Here is a 22429-nt window from a genome sequence, read left to right as displayed (position 1 = left end):
AGCTCAGTCAACACACATACTGTATACAGAGCATTCATCAGGGACTCTCTCTCTCTCTCTCTCTCTCTCTCTCTCTCTCTCTCTCTCTCTCTCTCTCTCTCTCTCTCTCTCTCTCTCTCTCTCTCTCTCTCTCTCTCTCTCTCTCTCTCCCTCCCTCCCTCCCCCCTCCCTCTCTCAATGATCAGGCCTTAAAACTAACATGACTAACACTCAGAGGTTTTTGCTCAATCCTTACCTATGCACTGCTCAATTTTGACTAGTGCTGTGTTCATGAAAAAAGATTACAGCCGTCAAGCCTTTGAAAAGTAATTTGTACCTGAGGGGCGTTGCTTTATACCCACTGTAATAATTTGATATAATAGGGGATGACAGTGCCATCTATTTGTTGATTAAACTCCATCCAAATGTAATGTCAGCTAAGAGTCATCAGCGTGAGGTAACCGCACACAACCGTTGTTAGGATAGGTCTGTGCGTGCGCATGTGAGCACAGTGTCTGTGCACACACTTGCAGGAATGTGAGTGCACATGTATAGCCACTATAGTTCTTTGAGCCTCTGTGCTCCTCTTTCATTATGGAGATTGCAATCTGAGATTAGAGGAGAGGATGAACCTCCCAAGGTCTATTAGAGGAATGGATTGCTTCCTATGTTCATCGGGGTCTCTCTCTCTCTCTCTCTCTCTCTCTCTCTCTCTCTCTCTCTCTCTCTCTCTCTCTCTCTCTCTCTCTCTCTCTCTCTCTCTATCTGGGGATTAACTCACTCAGAGTGGTGAAAGCCTAGATTTCTGCTGTCCATTCTAAAGGCCTAATCCGTGGTCTTTTAGAGTCCAGCAGTGATGGTTTAAACAGGTTAAAACTTGATATTGACTTGACACTAGAACATTTTAGTTAATTGAAATACAAATAAAAGGCTTTACCAAAAAAAGTGAACCAATAACTGAAACTGTTCTTAGTTTTTGTCTTCGTAACAAATCTTCAAAGATAGCAAAAATAGCGGATCTACAAGTTCACAATGCTTCACTGAATGTATTTAATCTCGCCCCTCATTACCCCATAACAAACTAAAACTAAACTAAACTAAGCCTTTCCCCCAAATAAAAACGTATCGAAACTAACAAACCCACTTTGAAAACGTATTAACACATTATGTGCCAGCGTTTTTTTAAAACAAGGTACATCTCGTGCCAGCGCTTCTTACCGTGTACATGTAAGTTGTTTAGCGCTGTAGTCGCCTTTACGATGACACGGATGTAAACAAAGGCTGCTTGCACGATGGTGGAGGGTATTGTTCCGACTATCGCCTGGAACAATAATATTCTACCGCGATACCCCATTGCAGAGTGATCGCCCATCGAAAAACGGCTCGTTTCCACCACGGTAAAAAGAAATGGAGATATGAAGCTTTTTCTCAAGGAGTTATAATGGGAGTGGACGAGAGGACGTTTTTTTGGCACGGATCCACATCCGTCCTCTCCTTCTTAGAGACTCTGTGGATGATCCCAAAGTTGTGTTAGAGCACCCCATGTGGAAAAATATATAACCAAAATAAATTGGCTATAACGGTCTGGACCGTTTATGGCACTCCACGCATGGCTTTTCAAAAACGGTCCCGACCGTTTTTGGCCCACAATGTGTTTTTTATATGTATATAGCCTACTGTGTAAAACAATAGTCAACATAATCCATATGAACCTCAGATTGAAAGGTCATAGCTTGTAGGCTATTGTTATTATTTTCAATATACCAGCTTTCGCTACAAGTACAGCACATATTAACGTACAGACATATACAGTAAACGTGCTGGAAGAAAAAAACAAGAAAAGAAAAACTGCGGATGTGGGCTTTAGTCCTATCAGACTGATGTGTGTGGGGGGATTTAGAGGGGATTAGGGTATCCATGGATAAAATGCCTCCAAGCCATTTCAACCTCTCACCTGTTAGTGAATTTCAGTGGACTCAGCAGCTCTTAGCCATGACACTTGACCTGTCTTCTGACCACGCAGGTACCTACCCACATTCAATATGGAGACCTGCTGAGAATGTGACTATAGTTCAATAGATAAATACCTAAACACATTCAATATGGAGACCTACAGAGAGTCTGACTATAGTTCAATAGATAAATACCTAAACATATTCAATAGGGAGACCTACAGAGAATGTGACTATAGTTCAATAGATACATACCTAAACACATTCAATATGGAGACCTGCAGAGAATGTGACTATAGTTCAATAGATAGATACATTCAATATGGAGACCTACAGAGAGTGTGACTATATTTCAATAGATAGGTACTAGGAATTTAGATGGGTTGGTTGGTAGAAACTATAAGAAATTATAAGAAACCCACATTTTCTATATGGAAGCCTACAATTCTAGTAAGAGCCTCCTTTGTATTTATGGGCTGAAAAGTCAACAGCAAACAAAAAACGCCTCTAATTTGCCTCAGCACTGCCATTTTGACTGTGACAATCGCAAAATAACACAGGCGATTGTTGCAATAACTTTACATAATGATTAATATTCAGTTTGTTTTTCTAGGCAATGTAGTCAGAATGCATCAGTAAGGATGACAACAGGGTGACTGGGGTCCAAATTAAAGCTGGCAACATTCTTCTGCCCTGAATGAAAACAGGTTCACAGCGGTCACACACATGGCTGCTGGTAATTGGCTAGATACCTGTCTGTGCTTTTCTATGTATGGGAGCATGTCTGCTTCAGTTCAGATGTCTTGGCTCTGAGGTGAGGTTTGTTTATTCCCTGAGAGGAGCCACAAAAACTCAGATACCTTTCATCACTCAGCATCCTGTATTCACTTTGGAAAAACAGAATATTTGTTTTCTATCTCATTATATGGTGTGTGTGTGTGTGTGTGTGTGTGTGTGTGTGTGTGTGTGTGTGTGTGTGTGTGTGTGTGTGTGTGTGTGTGTGTGTGTGTGTGTGTGTGTGTGTGTGTGTGTCTTTGAATTATTGTACCTTAAGTGAGACCGGCCAAGTTTGAACGGTTCTTCAACAGTTAAAGATAGTCTGGTTCTAATTAGTGTGACCTTTACTTCTGGCTGCCTGACATGAACTGTGTGAAAATAGTTCCCCTTCTCTGCAGAGTGTCATGACAGCAGATCACTTCCACTTGAATGTAGAAGGCGACAAACCCAGAAGTTTCCGCGGTAAAAACCACTGTCGCACTTTAGCTCCATGCCCAAGAGGAACTGATTGGAAAAATTCATCTTATAACCAGTGGTGGACAAAGCACTCAATCCCAGTACTTGAAGGACCACTTCACCCATTTTCTTCAAATAATTGGTCCTATGGCACCGTCTACTCGGTCTGTGTCTCAGTGACATCATCGGTAGGCAGGTTTGGTCATTTCAAACAAGATTTCAAACTTCTTCTTCTTCTTCTTTTCTTCTTCTTTTTCTTCTTCTTCTTCTTCTTCTTCTTCTTCTTCTTCTTCTTCTTTTTCTAGTTATTTTATTTGTCATATATACAGTATGTCAATTCTCAATAAAGTGACCTTAACCTTGAAGCCGGAGTGCAGGCTTTACCTTTTTTTGCCAGACCCAGGGGGTCGGCCTACATGAGGCTTTGTCGGTCGGTCGGTCGGTCGGTCGGTCTGTCCCTCTTTTCCTCTGCACACATGTCATGCGAATTCCGGCCATTCAGATTTCAACCACTAGGGGTCTGGCAGTGCTCCGAGGAGCACCTTTTCTAGTTTAATTATGCGCGAACAATGGGTTCTATTTCATGAAACGTCTATGTAACGTTGCACACACATTCCGACTAGGCATAAAGAAGAAATGCCACCCTAAATTTTTCAAATCACCCACATGGTGGCTCTATAACAGGCAGATTTCTGTGAACGGCAGATGTTATGTTTCAAGAACAATTTTTTTTTTTTTTACCAAATGGGTTGCCAGATTGGTGAGCAGCTAATCTACGGCACCGTTGGACTGATCGGCGTGAAACTTTGCATGCACACTCCCTGGAGGTGCAAACATCACGCCAACTGGTACACATTATCTCTATAGTCTTGTGATGAAGACGGCTCTGTCCGATCTTTCATATTCCATTCTGATTGGCTAAGATTGGCTTCCAAAATTTGTAGGAGTGGCCCGTTTTGAACAAAATGCCTCAAATCTTGAACACAGCTTCCGATTGCGGCTTTCGATTGCAGTGAAACATTGCTGGCCGGCAATAAGCTAACTGCCCTGGCAGAGATCTGTACTCCGGGGAGCACATTTTTATAGTCTTCATTCTGTCTTCTCCCCATTCTCGTGCACTCTCATTTGCTGTACCGCATATTCCGTGGCTCTCTTTCCCATGGCTCTGACCTCTTTGTATTTTTCCATACTGCTGAGCTGTGATTGATCTCTGTCTGGAACAGTGTCTTTTTCACCCCCTCCTCTGTTCACAGTGCTCATGGATTTGGTGTCATCCAGTACTTTTCCTGGTTGATCAGTTATAGGAATCACGTTCACATGAGATCATGCTGAGGAGACAAGCCTGGGGCTTTGGTTTAGCGATTAGCATGCACAGAGGGAGACATTCATGCACATACCCACGCCCATGTGGACAGGCACCAAAGCACACCCTCTAAACACCCAAGCAAATGTGCGTGCACACACACACGCTGATGCTCACACGCACGCACGCATGCACACTCAACACACACACACACACACACACACACACACACACACACACACACACACACACACACACACACACACACACACACACACACACACACACACACACACACACTTTGTAATTACTATAATTGTGAGGACATCAACATTCGAGGATGGTAATTTTATTTTTTGATTAACTGTGCGCTGGTGTCATGCACCGAAAATAATTGATCTACAAGCTCACAACGTCGCGGTTCAACGTGTTGTGAGCTTGTAAATCAGTTATATTGGGTGTGTGACAGCATCGCACAACAAAGTATAAATAAAGCCTAAATAAAATAACCATAAAACAACCAACCATGTGTCTTGTGAGGCCCAGGTCCTCAAAATGAAAATTCTGAAATTCTAGCTTATATACAGTAGCTGAAGATAGCAGACCAATCGTTAATTTTGTGATTGAAGCGCCAAATTTGGCAGATGTGTTGATAGATATATTGGGAACAAAACTGGATATTGGGGCATTGCAAATTTAAAAAAATTCAAAATGGCCACCAGCGGTTGGTCTTATCTTCCTAACCCACCCTCTAGTGGCAACATTTTTTGTCATAGGAGGCTGAAATGTTGCAGGAAAGTCAAGTGTTTGAGTGTGAAGGTGTGCGCTTGTGTTCATACTAATTGCCTAAGAGGGGGCAATGGGAGTGGCCTATTGCAAAAACGTGCATAACTTCCAATACAAACATATTCACAGATTTTGTGGAATGGTTGGTTGTGACCCAAAAAACTGCGCAGTAACGGTTCATGCCATTTGGAAAAAAAGGGGTGTGGCAGTGTGTGGCGGCTGTGGCCTATAAGACAGCATAGCTCCTCAACATAATGAAAACAACCGTTCATCTTGTGATAAAGTCACCAAACTTGGCAGATGTGTTGATAGACTTATTGTGAACAAAACAAGATATAGGACCATCACACAATGCCCCAATATCCAGTTTTGTTCTCAATATACAGTATCTAACACATCTGCCAAATGTGGCGCTTCTATCACAAAATGAACAATAGGTTAGCTATGCCAGAAGTAAAGGTCACACTAATTAGAACCAGACTATCTTTAACTGTTGAAGAACCGTTCAAACTTGGCCTGTCTCACTTAAGGTACAATAATTCAAAGAAACACAAAGAAACACACACACACACGCACGCACGTGCAATTTGTATAGCTAGCACAATGGGATGGATAGACAGATAGATAGATAAATAAATAAATAAATATAAATACATTGTGGTGATCAAGTCAGCTACTTGTCTATATTGCCTTGGTGTTTAGCAGTCAAGTGGTGCACAGATGTATCCCAGCTCTCTGAAATGATATTGACTTTACGAGAGGCTCATCTCAATGCGCTGTGACGTTAAGTGCTACTGAGGAGCATTTAGGAGTTCATTTCACATCAAGTCATGTTCATCTGCTGTGCTCGTCAAGTAGTGGCTCCGACATTAGACAAGCACTGGGAGTGTGCAAATTGAGATGGCAGAAAATCACAAGTTTTAGCTGAGGACACTGGGCACGCACATGTGCACGCATGCTGCACGCACGCACATTGTACTCCTGCACCCCTCACACATTCACACCTGACAACCACTTGAAGTGTGTGTGTGACAACACATTCTCACTCCCCAAACGGCCTATAGTGAATTCTTGGGACAAATACCCTTCCAGTCATCTGGTGCCGCCCTGGGCACTTCCGCACTCCGGGAATGCGGAAGTGCCGTTCTCAAACCCAAGACGTAAAAGGGTAAATGGTCCACAAAAAAAAACTGTTAATACGATGGAGGCACGCCGTATAAAGTGGACTCGAGCCACGAGAGGCACCGCCAAGCGAGTCGTAGTGTTGCAAAGTCCGCTTCAGTTAATTTCCCGATAGGGACAGAATCATAACTCATATCCCCCCTAGTCAACATGTGCCGTTTCAGTCCCCCCTTCCAGTCAAACGTCCATCCCAAGAAGTCACCCGTTTGCCGTCTTGGGAGTGAGAATGCGGTCTGTGTGAATCAATATACTGTAGCAGGAAATCACAAGTTATATTCGCAGATATGCCCCTGTGCTGGTACACACATGCACACACACACACACACACACACACACACACACACACACACACACACACACACACACACACACACACACACACACACACACACACACACACACACACACACACACACACACACACACACACAGTATTCCTCAACCCCTCACACATTCACAAACAGTATAACAACAGTATAGTATAAATCATGTGCATGGATTCTGTAATCCCATCGTGCAATACTATTGTTAACTCTTAAATACTTGTATAATATGTACTATTATAATATGCAAATATAAATGTATTGACTACCACCCTCTGCTACACAATTACAGATCAATTTTGAATCACCCACATCATTAATCTAGAATGCCTACAGGAGACAGTGAACCACACTTTATTCCACTCTCTGTGCCCCCCCCTCAAGCTCCCCCCGCTCTGCGTCTGTCCGTCAACGAGACTCTGGTGGTGGACCCCGGAGAGGACGTGTTGATGATCTGTGAGGTGACCGGTGGCTTCCCCGCGCCCACCGTGACGTGGTCTCGGTACCCGGGTCCCATGCCACTCAGCGCCCAGGTGCGGGGCGGCTCACTGCTGCTGCGCTCCGTCACGGCCACAGACGCTGGCTTCTACAACTGCACGGCCGTCAACAACGTGGGGAACCCCGCGCGAAGATACGTCAGCCTCATAGTCAGGAGTGAGTAGCTGCGTGTGTGAGGTTGTGTGTGTGTGTGTGTGTGTGAGTGTGGGGGGGTTCTAGTTTGTGTGTCTGCATGTGTTTTGGATGGTTAGATTGCGTGGTCTGGATAAGTGGGGTTAAGCGGCGATCTTTGCCAATTCCCCTGATGTTTCTCTCTCCCTGATGGCTACTCTTGTTGCCTGTTAATCATCTTTACACTCTCCAATTAGTTAGAGCTGAGTGGAAGCAATTAGTGTTTGGCTCTTGTGTTAGTTGTTGCCATGCAGAATGTCTGCTGGGTGGATGTCTGCTGTTGGCTTAATGGACCTGAACGCCACGTCACATCGGTACCAATCTGGGAACCCATTCGGTAAAGGCTCCTCCCCTTTCTTAGTCCACATCCTCCCGGGTTCTTCTGTGTTTATTCCTACTAACAACAACATTACATGTATAAGGCAGTGGTGCTGACAGATTCTGCTGTCTGTTATCATTTATTTTCCAATTGCTTCCACACAGTTTTAGCCCATTCATTGAATTTAGCTGTCACCAGACATTATCAGTAGGCAGAGATCTCTGATCATCTGGCTATGCCAGACTAAGCAAAGACACACATACTGTACACAAATAGCACTTACATAGACTAAACATCTCCAGCTCCACCCAGATGGAGTTAACAAGCTCTGAAGGTGTTTAGATGGAGCGATCCTTTTCTGTCCTCTGTGGAGATGGAGAGGCGTGTTTGGTATTCAGCATGGAGGTCTGTGGAGGAAACTGTAAATTGAATTTGACAATGTAGGAGTTACATGATGTGACCCTGTTATCCCTCCTCCCCTATTCCTCTGGTTATTATTCTACCTGTGATTGATCCCCTCTTCCATTACCTCCATTCCTCTTCTTCTTCTTCTTCTTCTTCTTCTTCTTCTTCTTCTTCTTCTTCTTCTTCTTCTTCATCTTCATCTTCTTCTTCTTCTTCTTCTTCTTCTTCTTCTTCTTCTTCTTCTTCTTCTTCTTCTTCAGTGTACCACATTTTGACTTTGGTTAGTCCTTATCTTTCCTGCTCTGTCCTTCTGTCCCACCTCCTTTTTTACCTTCATTCTCTCTCTCTTTAAATCTACTCTCTATCTCATATACAGCCATTCGTCTACACATCCACCCCTCAAAATCTACCCTTGTCTCTCTTTTACTCTTCTTATCGCTCTATTTTGTGTTTCTTTTTTTTCCCTCGCTCTATTTGTCTGTCTCTCGTTTTGCCGAGCAAACTCTTCTCTCTGTTCCTTTTTCCATCCATCACCCTGTCATTCCCCTTCGATCGCCCCATACCCTTTCTATGCTCTGATGCCCTGCCCCTCACCAAGCGCCATCTCATTTAACCTCTCTCTCTCTCAGCGATGAGCAACCTGACGTTCCAGATCACGCCAGACTCCAACAAGGACAGCGAGAGCATCCAGATGGGTCGTGACCTCAAGCTGTCCTGCCACGTCGACGCCTCCCCTCAGGACAAGGTCAACTACACCTGGTTCAAGAACGGGGCGCCCGTCTACAACTCGGACAGTCTCATCCTGCTCCGCAGCGACCCCGACATGGCGCCCGGCACCAGCAGCCTGGAGATCGTGGACATGAAGTTCCGTGACCTGGCCACCTACAGCTGCATGGCCAACTTCCCCGGCAGCCGTGTTGTGGAGCTCCGCGTGGATGTAAACATCTCACAGAACAGCGGTGAGATTAAACTCCTAGCATGGGCTAACGTTATGTAAGCCACATGATTAGTTGGTATGTGTTGGAACTTTGTAATTGTTGTCTGCTTTAAGCTGTTATCTAAGAAGGGATTGAAATATTGTTATATATATATTCTTCACTCTCTGTCTCCTTCTGTTCTTTAAATCTCTCCATCTCTAGTCACTCCTCCGATATTGACGTTGCCAGCAGGGGGCCAGGTGGTCAACGTACGGGAGGGGGGAAATGGAGAGCTGGTGTGCCTGGTAGACGGGAAGCCGCGGCCTCCCTTACTGTGGTCGCGGGCGGACAAGGACCTGCTGATGCCGTCTGGGAAGCCGGTCGAGGAGACTCGGGACGGCCCACTGAGGCTGACCAACGTCACCAGGGACATGATGGGGCTGTACCGCTGCCAGACCGCTGCATACAATGGCCTCAACATTAAACGACGTGAAGCTCAGGTCCAACTCAACGTTCTGTGTAAGTATGGGTGTGACTCCTACTGGTACTTATGCTGGTACAAGTGTAAATGTTGCTCCTCAGGAGTAGCTGGGGACATTTTCATCTTACAGGTGTTTCTTAGCACAAGGTGGACCATCTAGGAAAGCACTGTGGGACATCCTGGTTTACTTTTGACTGAGTTCAGAAGTGCTAAACTAAAAAGGGTAAAGCCTTTTTGAAAGCGACATAATCTCACTTTAAGTTCAAGCTTTTGTGCCCTATTTAGATGATCTATGGCGCACAGCCTAAAATGCATAGTGCAACATTTTTCCCCTCTTTTTTTTTTCTTAGCGGTCGTAAAGCCCAGCACAGTCTCTGATTTAGTCATGGGTGTGTTTTGGTGGTTATATTAATGAAAACAACTAGATGTCAGTTGTTTTTAATTTTACATCTAGGCCCGATCCGAGGTTGGTCCAGACAGCACTGGCCTAGTCACTCTGCACACACGTCATGCAAAGTCCGGCCCCTCTGGTTTCTCCTCTCCTCTCGGCTACTCTCCTCTCCTCTCCTCCCTCCCCCGCTTTGCTTTGCGGCCCTAACCTCTAGTCCCAACCTCCCAATCTCGGGCATGTGATAAAGAGGTCAGACTTCCTGTATCTGGTTGCTATGGCAACCTGCCAGATCAGGCTGAGGGTCTGATAGGCAAATCAGAGAATCAATCAAGCCGAGAGTCTGATCACTGATCGAGGTGGGGTAAGATGCCTAAAAAATTGCCATAGCTCTGATCAACAGTCTGTGGCGGGTCTTGGAGGCATGTGGAGTGATCCTGTGCTTGCGAATCCCAGACGAGCTTTCGGAGCTTTTGTCAATTATATAGTAGTAAGATAAGATAAGATAAGATAGTAAGATAGTAAGATAGTAAGATGAGAGTGTCGGCACCCATTACCTTTAAGAAGTAGCTGTGCTTTCTACACGGAAGAGGAAAACTGCATTCCACCATCTATGGACAGCAGCATTAATAATGTGATATAATGTTAGGAGACGCGGGGGAAAACAAAAGCTCACTGCTCACCCAAAGATTACCTGGAAAGGAGAGGTGAACCAAACACAGTGGCCATGTGTCTGTGGTCAGGCTCACTGCGGTCAGAATCATGTCTCCTCATGTCCAAGAGACATCTGTGATATATTGACATTTCAACTTAATGTTCACATGCTCAGTTACTGTAGTTAAACTGCATACTAAAGTGTCACAGAGACACAGCGAAAACGCGCTCCATGAGCCCTGATGATGACCTTACTGTAGTTACAGAGACAGATAAATAATGCCAGGATGCTATGAATTCACAACATTCACACAATGAGAGGTATTTTAATGTATTCAATGATTTCAATTCAGTTTTATTCAATAATAAAACTGAAATAAATGCATCTCTTTTTCCCACTCTCTCCTCACCACTCTGCTTTCTTTGAAGACGCATTACAGCAGCACGTTTTTGTTTCAATTCTTATTAATAAGATTGATGAAGAATCAAGTGCTTGAAAATGTATTCATCTGCTGTTCAGCTGTTTGAGCATTTTTTTTTAATGTTTTGCGGTATAGGCTACCATATGACTTATCACTTAAATTGTTGAAAGTGAGTGTTGTGTTGAATCAAATGAATTTTGATTGCAATTAGTGTGGGCGTATTGTGAATCTGCCCAGACACATCTTAATCACAATAATTCACTGTCTAAATAGTAAGGAAATATCTGTACCATCACTGTGCTGGCTGATAAGACCACTTTGAATCTGGTCTTCACTCTGTGCATAAGATAGCAGTGTGCCCTGATTGCACCAGACCACACCTCATTTTAAGACCAACACACCCATGGGTACTAAATAGGTGCAAGATCATTTGTTATCTAGACTATTAAGCCTGGCGAAAATTGACAACTGCATAAGTTGGAAGATAGCGATGACAATTGCGCTGCCCATTTGCGCCACCTTGCACTGGGTGGAAGATAGGGCCCTTCAAGTTCAAGTGTTTTTCACAGTATGTTCAATTGCTGACCAGCATTCATTCTTATGGTACCTGTGTCTGCACCTCTGCACCACAGCTAACACCTGGTTATCATAAATAATACTGGCTATGTTGCTACAATGTGTGACCATTAATAAGATCCTTACAAATATGGCACCCTACAGTGGGGAAGAAAAATTATACAAATGGTTGGAGAAAGATATTAAAGGAGAACGTTTTGGTCAAGGTTATTTCAATCTGGTCTTACCTTGATGTGTGCAAGGCAGAAAAAAACACATCTTCTTGTCTATTTGTAACCACAGTTCTCACAGCCCCCATAATTCATTGTAATTGAACCTCCAACCTCAGACCATTAACAAATTAGATTAGCCAAACGCGTTGGTTGCTGCACAATGAGTCGAGAAGCCAGGACTGCACGGTCCAAAAATGAGACACCAGAATGAGTAGATAGTGTCATTGTTTTGTAAGTGCTCGGTGAACGGAAGTCTGAGGATTAGTCTGAAGTAGACGATTGGTATCTTTTAATTCATGCAATTCATTTAATTTCCTTTGATTTTAATGCTTTCACACAGACTTTAGGAAGGCTTGGCTTCCTAAAAAATATTGAAGGGCAAGTGAAGCCCTTCAAACTGAAGCCGTGAAATGCAGTATTTATATGAAACCGAAGCACATACAAACATAAGTAATTGTATTGGACAGAACAGAACAAGAAAGCCAAAAGAACACCTGCCAAATCCTCATGCATGGGAAATGTGCCCAGAGCACTTAACTTCATGAAGGGCTGAGATCCTACCAAGGACAGAACTGTACAGTTGAATAATTCTGCATGAGACTGATCATTGTACCAGTCTAATAATGAACAATGACTCGGTTCAGCACAGGGACTCTTCTCTTCTCTTCTCTTCTCTTCTCTTCTCTTCTCTTCTCTTCTCTTCTCTTCTCTTCCCTTCTCTTCTCTTCTCTTCTCTTCTCTTCTCTTCTCTTCTCTTCTCTTCTCTTCTCTTCTCTTCTCTTCTCTTCTCTTCTCTTCTCTTCTCTTCTCTTGGATGAAGGGGGATTTGCAGGGCTTGCTAATGTAGGCGGGAAGGAAGGGCCACAGTCAGAGCTGTGCTGTCCTCGCTGACAGACCTGATTTATGGAGCAGGTGGCTCTCCCCACTAGAGAGAGAGAGAGAGAGAGAGAGAGAGAGAGAGAGAGAGAGAGAGAGAGAGAGAGAGAGAGAGAGAGAGAGAATCTGGAAGGGAAAACGAAGGGTGGAATGACAGGAGGAAGGAAAGAGACAGAACAGCGTAAGAAAGAGAGAAAGACCCTGCTCCATCCATCACCTCACATCACATGTGTTGAAAAGGACCAGAGCCCCTCCCATCCCCTCCCTCTCTCCTACAATATATTGGGTTTATTTGTTTATTTGTTCAGTTTGTCCTCCCTCTCTCCCATTCAGCTCCATTGATCAATAGAAGAGAAAGATGCTATCATTTGTTATGGTGGTTCTAGAATTAAATGGACAACACCATCTTCTTTCTCCCTCCTTGCTTCTCTCCTTCCCTCTTCTTTCTTTCTTTCTTCCTTTCTTTCAGTGCATCCCTTGTTTTTGCGCGTATTGGCCGTTCTTCCTCATTGCCATTCTCATCATCATCAATCAGTGAGGTGCTGGTCATGATCGTCCACCCCTCTTCCGTATTCTTCCTATTAGCACTGCGCCGAGCCGCCAACGCGGCCATCGGACCATGCAGCACGGGCACTCGTTTGGCTAGCACCAGAAAAAGAAGGAAAAAACTCTCATGTACACGCACTCACGGACGCTCGCGCACGCACGCACGCACGCACGCACGAACGCACGAACGCACGCACGCACACACACACCCACACCCACACACACACACACACACACACACACACACACACACACACACACACACACACACACACACACACACACACACACACACACACACAGACAATTTACTTGAGTAAAAGTACAAATAAAGCATTGGTATCAAAACGTACTTAAAGTAGCAAAAGTACAAAGTACTCATTATGCAGAATGTCCTATTTCACATGTATAAAATGTATAAAAAATCATTTGAAAATAGCAGATCTACAAGCTCACAATGCGTCGCATCGCGATGCATTGTGAGCTTGTAGATTGGCTATTTTCAATTGGCCAAAATGTATATAGGGCTGAAATAGTTAATGTATGTTTTGTAGTAATAATCAAAATCTACAAAGTAACTAGTAACTAAAGTTGTCAAATAATAGTAGTGAAGTAAAAGTATAATATCTGCCTCTGAGATGTAGTGTAGTAGAAGTAAAAGTACTGAAAATTAGAAATACTCCAGTAAAGTAAAAATACCTACAAATTGTACCTAAGTACAGTACTTGAGTAAATGTAGTTACTTTACACCACTGCGCACGCACGCACGCACGCACGCACGCACGCACGCACGCACGCACGCACGCACGCACGCACGCACGCACGCACGCACGCACGCACGCACGCACGCACGCACGCACGCACAGGAATAGTGTGTGCGTATGTGTCAAGCCAGTTCTCCTCTGCTCCTCTCTGTTCACAGCTCTGTCACTTACACCTCCCCCTCTTCTCTTTCTTTATCTATCTCTCTTTCTACTCACCTGGCCTCTGTATCTCTCCAGGGATTTCTCTTTTTACCAGAGCGACTCACATCCTCTTCTCAATCTTCATCTTCCTTCTCACTCTCTCTTCGGCGCTCTGCACTCGCTCTGCCCTCCAACCAACTCATTACTCTACCTTTCCCTCTTTCAGCCCCTTAACCCATCCATTTGTCACTCTGTCATTCCTCTTCTTTTTTTCCTCCTCCTCTTTTACAGTCGATCCGGTTTAAACCCCCTCTGAGAGAAAATTATATTGAAAACCAAATTAGTCGCTCCTCCGCTCCCCCTCCCCATGCCCCCCTTCTCTCTCTCTCTCTCTCTCTCTCTCTCTCTCTCTCTCTCTCTCTCTCTCTCTCCTCTCCCCCTCTCTCTCTGTCTTGCCATTCTTTCCTAAAGTAAATTCTCACACATTTTCCCATCTTCATGCTCATCTTCAATGCTCTTCATCGTCCTCCCTCTCCCCATTTTGCCCTCGCCATGTCCAAAGTCATACCGTCCATCAGTATACAGTACAACCACGCCATGTGACCACACACTAGGTGGTGATTATGGTACGGCCTATGACCGCTCATCAGTCCATCAGCTCCGAGCGAGGACAGGAGTATCTATGTTAGATGTCAGTTGTTGTTGACTGTTGTTAGATGTCTAAAACGATGCCACAACAACCAATTGTAATTCAAACTACAATCCCGAACTTATATGAATGAATCAAGTGTTAGGGCGGCGCGACAGGACACGCAATAACCCCACGTTTGCAACTACTTCCGCCTGCGCACTTCACCGGGTATGGTCTAGTACAATATAACTAGCATTACATGGTAGAGTATGTTTATAACTAGTAGTTCATGGTAGAGTATGTTAATACAATATAACTAGTAGTACATGGTAGAGTATGTTCATACAATATACAACATCTGTATTGTAGTGTATGTTAATACAATATACCTAGTACATAGTAGACTATGTTAATACAACTAGACCATACCCGGTGAAGTGCGCAGGCGAAAGTAGCCCAATGGCTGTGTGCAAATTCAGAGCAATTGCTCCAGCCACTGAGGAGAACCGGGCAGCCTCACCATGACACCATGCACCACTACACACACCACTACAGAGGTTTGTCAAATTATATGAGGATATACCTAGTACATATGTATGGTCGAGTATGTTAATACAATATACCTAGTACATAATGGTAGTGTACAGTATGTTAATACAATATAAGTAGTACATACATATTTGTATGGTAGAGTATGTTAATACAATACAAATTTATCATCCCCTGTGGCTGTGGCCTGCTTCCTCTCTCTTCCTCTATTTCTTTGGCTCTCAGTTTTGTCTCTACTTATGTATTAAATGTGCTCAATATCGAACTGAGTGCTTCACTCTTTCTTTGTCGCACTGTCTTTACTGCGTCTCCCTCCCTCTCTCCTTTGCACCGCAGTATCATTATCGTTGCTGTTTATGTATTTTTTTGTGAATTAATGCCCTACTTTATCACATACAGTCAGAGTCACACGTAAGGTGCAACAATTGCCGATCTACAAGCTCACAATGCATTGCGATGTGATGCATTGTGAGCTTGCGTAGAACTGCTATTTTAGAAGTGGTTAATTGTGTTTGTGGGTTTTACAAAATATTGAACCCATGAAAAGTATTAACGCAAGAGCTTGTGACAAAACAATACCTACTTTGGATCCATTGGAACACAGGTTCTTGTTTTCCATTTCCTGAAAAGTAACCGTTTTGGACATAGGCTGCGAGGTTTCCACTCGACAGTGACCTTATGTAAATTGCAGGCATAATATAGAATTATAATACACTTTTCCTTCCCTGATTCACCTCCAGGAGGACCTTATCATCAGCTATTGCACTGTATTAGCCACATTAGCATCTCATCTAATATCTATGATTTGCTGGAGGGGGTGTGCTAGCTGGCTGCTGATTGGCTGGGTTGCTGACCTGAGGGTAATGACAGCTAGATGGTTATTATCCACAGATAGCTGCTGACATGTTAATTACAGCTGGTGAGCGAAGGTTAGCGCAGACTGTCTAGGACTGACTGTGGAGGGAGGATGAGAGTGAGCCCTCATGGCGCTAACAGTTGTTCAGGATGACAGCAAGGCTTGTTAGGCCTCAAGTGTGTCTTTTTTAATATACGTAATTTACAATTCACAATTTAGCCATTTAGCAGCAACTTACAAAGTGCAAGATCTGCATGAACCCTACAAATGACTGACTAAATGGTCACATACATAGAGTGCAAAGTAAACAATTTATTCCTTGCAAAGTAACTGCAGTAGGATACCAAGTAAACATCAAACCTACAGTAGCAACTGTCTAAACAACATTCTTAAGGCGGTTACACACCGGCGAATATACGCAAAATTCGGACTCGTTCCGAATAATTAAAAGACGCTTTTTTCGCTCCGCGAAACTGGTGTGGAAGCTTGCATTGACTTTATAAGGTTTTAAAAAAAAACGTATTATTCTCATGAAAAAAAGCGCCCCGGTGTGTAAGGACCTTTAGCCTGTGTGGACACACGTGGACACATAATTGACATAGGTGTAGATCAGTGGTTCTCAACCTTTTCTGGATCAGGGCTCACTTGAATATATAGAAAGTGTTTGCGGCCCACCCAGCCACTTAAGTGGTCAGATGGGTGGGTCCCGTCCATTTTCATTGCATGTCTATTTTAATAATGAATCAATCGATTGTGTTCTGGCTCGGAACAAATGCTTTAAGTTTATATTTATTGGTTTCACAATAAAAATAAAAATGTCTTACTTAATGACTTCATTTAAAGGGACTACACCATGAATTTGAACTTTTTCTTATTTTTTGTGTGTTTTTGGTCTCCCCTACCTCTCTTCTATCCCCAAAAATACCCCAGTTTGAACACGCAGGCTTTCACAGCAAATCTGGGGTTTTCTGTAAATTGGTCTCAAAACAGGCCAAACTGATTTGGTCCCTGACGTGACGTCACGTCAGGGTACAATACCTCCCGTTTTTCAGTTCCAACCAAAAAAATATATATATATATATTTTATTTATTTTATTTTATTTATTTTTTCTTATTTTTATTTTTTACTTTTTCCACACAGAACCAGGAGTTAACATGCATACAATATACTGGCTCAATAGTGCCCCGTGCCAAACAGGACAATGTGGTATTGCAGGTGAAAGTGCTTTATAAGCCAGAGAGAAGTTAATTGGAATGAGTATATCTGAGGCTTGATTTAGGCGTTTGAGGGACATAAACAATATGATATTAAATATATATATATTTATTTTAATTCATGGTGTAGTCCCTTTAATTACTTTTTTCTTAACAATATATTATGTACTGTATTATGTTTTAATATTAATATTATATTATCATTCAAATCTTATTGTTTTGCCAATTATTCCCACTTGCAATATCCTCACAGTCACAGTTGGTGTAGATAGAAGTTGAAATAAATAACAAACAGCCCCATGAGAATATGTGTACTAATGGAACCCATAGTTAGGTAATGCACAAAACATACTATACATTGAATGGGTAAATACAATGTTTATGAGTGTTTATTCTCTGCTGCTGTCTAATGTTTTTCAATTAGAGTATTCCTATTCGTTTTTTAATGTCTTAGCTAACCTCATTTCCTTGTTTAATTAGCTCCCGTGAGCCCTGCTTTCTCAACACAAAAAGAGAAGCTTACTAACTCTGACTTGTACATTACATAGATTTTTTATTCATAGATGAATATAAACAATGTGTTAAGTGTAATATATTATTTCCCTTGGTATCAATCTGTGCTGCAACCCTTTTTCATGAATTCACAAACACATACAGTACTAGACTTACTAGAATTACTGTACTGTATATTTAACCACATAACCGTTTTTTTGTTGCCATGTGCCTTAAAGAAATTAATCAGAAATGAATAACTTCATATCGAGCAAAAACATTACTTTACAAAAATAAATGAATCCACATCATAATTATCCTTCAAAATCTCTTAAACATACACTGTAGTTAAAACGCCCTTCTTGTGTCTAGATCCTCCCATCCTGGACCCGGTCTTCCAGGACCTGCGTTCCAGGAACTACCAGATTGTGACGCTCCGCTGTGCCGTTCTGCGCTCAAACCCTCCTCGTCTCACCAACGTGCGCTGGTTCCGCAACGGTGAGGCGGTCCGCATGGCCGCACCGGACCTGAAGGACCCACCGGAGCTCAGGTTCAAGCTGGACCCCACCAGCAACGGATCCTACGAGGGCCGAGTCAGCAATGGGGCCGGCACGTCCACGTGCACGTTTGATGTGTCTGGTGAGTTAATGAAGCCACGTAAGGACCCTCTATAAGGACCCTCGCGAAAACGAGATGATACATCTCAAGGGGTTATCCTTCTAATAAAGGTACTACAACTGCTCAAAAAAATAAAGGGAACACTTTGATCCCTTAATTCTTTTGAGCAGTTTTCGTTAGCATTATGTACACAGTTCATGAAAAAACTCAAAAGAATTAAGGGATCAAAGTGTTCCCTTTATTTTTTTGAGCAGTTTATACTGTATACGTCCATGTGCACTCCTCTCCAAAAAATGTACAATAGCCGAGAGGGTGGAAGCACGATGATGCTCGAGCGTTGGGAAGAGAAGCGCACCAGCGCGTCTCTACCGTCACATGGCAGACGGGCACTGCCAGCTCAAAAAACATTGTCTGTGGACAGGGGCACTTAATGAAGCCACGTCCACGTGCACGTTTAATGTCTCTTGTGAGTTAATGAAAACAGTTTTGATGTAAGATTCACTCAAGGGTGATGTCTACTGTATGCACGGGTTCCCTCATTTAAGGACCCTCAGGTGGGTGGTGGGGACATACAAGCTAGTGGAGTTTACACTTTATCTATTAAAGGCAAACATCTTTTTTCCAATGCTACAGAATCTTTATACATTTCATCTTTACACATCGTTCCTCTGTCTCTCCTCCTCTCCATTGCCTCCTTCCTGCTTGTTGTAGCACGGCCGTACAGTGCGGAGTTCTACTACGACACACCCAACCCCATCCGCACCATGAAGGGAAACTACTCCTATAACCTGCAGTGGACGCAGAAAGAGCCTGCAGCCACCGACCCCGTTATTGGCTACTGGGTCAACGTACGCGAGGTAGGACACACACACACACACACACACACACACACACACACACACACACACACACACACACACACACACACACACACACACACACACACACACACACACACACACACACACACACACACACACACACACACAGACACGCACACACACACACACGAACACACAAGCGTACACACATAGATGTGCGCACACAAAATCTATTTTCAAAACTATCTTGATTCTTTTTTTTACATTTTTGAATATTTTTGCAACATTCAGTTGAAAACATTTTCATAATTTCGTATATTTTTTAAACATTATGTTATTAACAAAAATAGCCTATCTACAAGGTCACAACATGTCGTACTGTGACGCACTGCGAGCCTATCTATTTAGGGTTAAAGTGGTTAAACAGATTTTTATGCTATATTAACCCATTTTGCTGGGGACCACCTGGAACCCCTCCAAGGACCACTGGAGGCCACTTTGAGAACCGCTGCCCTAAAGGACCACTGTTAGACGATGAAGAGGTGGATATTGCCTCCTTCGAGTGCAGGGACCCAAAACTAGAGCACATAGTCACCAGCTGCCCCAAACACACAGCAGGTCTAAAGACACATGACAGGAGAAGATACTGTCCACACAGCTGCAGTGTGTATTAGGTGGTGTAAACAGGCTAAGTAAACGTGGGTGTTCATAAGTTGGGGGGATATCAGCTCTGTGGTCTAGAAGTAGACAGTTAATCAATAGAAACCTGCAGTGAATTAACAATGCCTCACACAGTCCCTCTGGTCTGTCCATTTTAAGGGGCCAGGTCCACAGAAAGCCTTTATTGAGCTGGCAGCGCCGGTCTTCCATGCATTTCTATGGTAAAGACACACTGGTGCGCTCCTCTTCCCAGAGCCCGAGAATTATGCTTCAATACTCTTGGCGGCCAGCATTTTTTTGGAGCAGAGTGCCAACATGTCCACGTATCCGACCCCCGGATCCATCTTTTATTATCAACAACTGGTAAATGGTCTGTAGCACCTTTATCCAAGGCGTTACATTCACCCATTCATCCACGGCAGAGGCAACCATGCAAGGCACCAACCTACTCTGGGGTTTCAGTGTCATGCTCAAGGACACTTGGACATGAAGACAGGAGGAGCTGGAGATCGAACCAGGCACCTTCCGCTTTCCAGACCGCCGTGCTACCCCCTGGACCCCATCCCATACACATCCATCCCCCTGTCCTCCAAAACCTCTCCGTTCTGTGACGTAATGGCTGAAGCTTCAATGTGACAGACAGGCAACCAGAGATTGTCTCCCATTCTGGTAACTCAGTTTCTAAAACAGCAGACCTGTCAAAAAGGCAGCATTTGCCTTTTTGACAAAATACCACCCGAGACTGTGGATGGAGGACATTATCATAATGACAATCTCATGTTTGAGTTTATTCTCAAGTGATTGCAGAACAATATACCTTCACTCTGCTAACCCCTCAGCCCACGTTTACGAAAATAGAAAAAAGAAACAACAGCAGAATGCTGCAGCAATCATGAACAGAGCTCTGAGCTCTGTTCTGATAATACATGTTCTAATAAGCCCTTGTTGGCTGGGGAATCCTGTGAATTTTTATTTCTGCCATCATAGAAATCTCTCTCTCTCTCTCTCTCTCTCTCTCTCTCTCTCTCTCTCTCTCTCTCTCTCTCTCTCTCTCTGTATAGGCAGGCATGTACTGCAACAAATTATAGCTGTTTCAAATAGGAACAACTGTAAAACATAAATGCCAAAATGTTACTTGCTGTAATGATTTAAGATGGGAGGGGTTGGGATTTGTTTGTTTTCATGCAGCAACACCGGCCATCGTGCATGTCTGTGATTGGATAGTTAGAGAGCTAGAGCCTGGAGGGATGATTGATCTGCGATTTTGCATAAAGAGATGATATAGTTAGACAGAGAAACGGAAGAGTATTTGGAAATTCCGGTTGTACAAGTGTACACACGAGAAATGTGATGCTGATCGACCTTTTAGTGTGTGAGATAATCTGCAGTCATGCACGCACGCACGCACACACACACACACACACACACACACACACACACACACACACACACACACACACACACACACACACACACACACACACACACACACACACACACACACACACACACACACACACACACACACACACACACACACACACACACACACACACACAGGGGACAGACACACGATTGGGCTTATAAGTAAAACAGCCAATTAAATAACATATACCACTGACACATTTACAGCTCTGGGCATGCGCTGGGGTGTGCTCTGCACATGGATCTCTTATTGTCAGTGACAATGTAGTGTGCAGATCATGAAAATATACATCAAATCATATGCAAAATACTATAGATCCAATGATTTCATTTGTCACAGGATGGCCAACATCCCATGGTGTCTTTGTCAGTTGTGTCGTGCTGTATGCTAGTCTACCATAGACATAAATACTGTACATAGACACCACACTGGCCACTGGGGCCATATGTCAACACCGCTGCCATATTAGCTGGGTCAGCTTGCCATAACTCCACTGCAAGCAATATGCCTGAGTCGTATATAAGTACCCGAGAGTACAGTTTATTTTCTGTTTTATAACCATTAATATAAGATGTGTTTCAGTATGAAAATCTCACAGAGAAGATTGTGTGCACATCTTATGCCAGTATTTTTAGGCCAAGTGCTGGACATCAAGGCATCAAGGAGAGAATCAAGGAGAAGATACAAACATTCGCACACTGTTTTTAAGCTCCAAAAACATACTTTTATTTACTGGTGCAACGTTTCCACCCTTTTAGGTCTTCATCAGACAAATGTGATATTTGATATATTTGATATGTGATATATTTGCCTGATGAAACATGCAGATAAAGGTGCATTTCTGGAGCTTGAAAACAGTGTGAGGATGTTTTCATCTTCTCCTCAGTATAAAAAAACACATTTCTAATACAGTATAACATATCCTGTATCATAACATAACTACATTTTTGGCGTTTGTAACTAACCAAAGCGCTTGAAAAAAGTTGAACATACCGAGGGTTTTGGTTATTTTAATTGTGGAGAGACCTCCTGC

General features: G+C 43.3%; 1 pseudogene across 1 annotated transcript in view; it reads left to right on the top strand.

The window, feature by feature from the left end:
* Positions 1 to 22429, top strand: part of LOC308087905 (MAM domain-containing glycosylphosphatidylinositol anchor protein 1-like) — a 144057-nt pseudogene that overhangs the window by 81079 nt on the left and 40549 nt on the right. The window contains exons 5-9 of the transcript XR_013935113.1: positions 7143 to 7412; positions 8781 to 9110; positions 9291 to 9587; positions 18244 to 18510; positions 19201 to 19346. The product of XR_013935113.1 is annotated as an MAM domain-containing glycosylphosphatidylinositol anchor protein 1-like (transcript). The remainder of the gene's footprint in view (positions 1 to 7142; positions 7413 to 8780; positions 9111 to 9290; positions 9588 to 18243; positions 18511 to 19200; positions 19347 to 22429) is intronic.

This window comes from Gymnoscopelus braueri (genome assembly GCF_963280865.1).
Source record: "Gymnoscopelus braueri genome assembly, chromosome: 1".
Taxonomy (NCBI): domain Eukaryota; kingdom Metazoa; phylum Chordata; class Actinopteri; order Myctophiformes; family Myctophidae; genus Gymnoscopelus; species Gymnoscopelus braueri.
This window is presented reverse-complemented; position numbering and strand designations above follow the sequence as displayed.